This window comes from Anarrhichthys ocellatus, unplaced genomic scaffold (genome assembly GCF_004355925.1).
Source record: "Anarrhichthys ocellatus isolate YVR2014 unplaced genomic scaffold, GSC_Weel_1.0 scaffold708, whole genome shotgun sequence".
In the NCBI taxonomy this organism is placed as follows: Eukaryota; Metazoa; Chordata; class Actinopteri; order Perciformes; family Anarhichadidae; genus Anarrhichthys; species Anarrhichthys ocellatus.
The window spans coordinates 1,583-2,700 of NW_022280682.1; the positions used below are offsets into that span (position 1 = coordinate 1,583).

At 35.1% G+C, this 1,118-nt stretch overlaps 1 protein-coding gene across 1 annotated transcript in view; it reads left to right on the forward strand.

Annotated features, from left to right (window-relative positions):
• Positions 1 to 493: 493 nt before the first annotated feature.
• The window catches only part of mllt11 (MLLT11 transcription factor 7 cofactor), a 4,425-nt gene continuing 3,800 nt past the window's right edge, over positions 494 to 1,118 (forward strand). Inside the window, exon 1 of the mRNA XM_031838426.1 lies at positions 494 to 619. The gene's annotated coding sequence lies outside the window, so the exon portion shown is untranslated. The remainder of the gene's footprint in view (positions 620 to 1,118) is intronic.

Here is a 1,118-nt window from a genome sequence, read left to right on the forward strand (position 1 = left end):
TATTGTTATTTCTTTTGTGTTTCTGTTCATTCACTGTTTTTTTATGCTTACTAGTTATTTTATTATAGTTTGTTTTAACTATGTTTTAACGATGTTTTTTACTATGTACTGGCTCTGTGGCACTCTGAGATTTGTTTTATGAAAAGTGCGTTACAAATAAAATGCATTATTATTATTATTATTATTATTATTATTACCTCATACTACATAATAAAGTATTTTGGTAACATTAATATGATATTTGATTATTGCTCTCCGTGCCTTTAAATTGTTTCATGTTTCATTATTTCAGGGACTACAGATCAGATAATAAAAATAAAATATTAACTTATGTTTAAAATAACTTAAACAGGCTTTTTCTCTCTAATGTGTAAACTAATGAGTTAATCTACTAAAGAAAGAAAAAAGTAAAAGCACGAACTACCCAGGGCTTTTATTTTGAAAAGTCCAAACGGAAACCCTGGTGTATATTCAGGTGAGCTTGACGCATGCGCAGAGCTCTTTTAACCTGCAGCAGCAGAGCATCAGCGTCTGAAGCGACAGAGGGGAAAGAGGCAGAAGAACAAAGAAGAAGAAGAAACTCTCAGAAACCTTTTATTTTCTCACCGGAAACACGGAGGTAAACACACGTCACTCACGTACCATCCTTTCATGTTGACCGACACGTTCCTTCAGAGGAACCTGCTGCTCATTAAACCCTTTAAAAAGACAAACGTCATGTTAACATCTGAATATTTAACGTTAAAATCTGATTATTTAAGGTTGATTTAATGTCAGTAAATCATCGTGTAAATTCGGTTTTTATCGGCTGCATCATCGGCGCGTGCATGAGCCAGAAGAAGCCGATGATGAGCCAACGCCTCTAAAACAACCAATCAATGAGATCAATGCATCCCTCAGTTTAAACACATAATCAATAACAGAAACAAATTAATATATATGAATCAGATAATCATTGTGTCTTCGGTCATCATCAGAATGAGACTGTGGACCAACAGAATAAAGCAGAACGTTAAATCCTTATTCAGGTGATAGTCTGGTGATGGTAGTCTGTGAAGGTAGTCTGGTGATGGTAGTCTGGTGATGGTAGTCTGTGAAGGTAGTCTGGTGATGGTAGT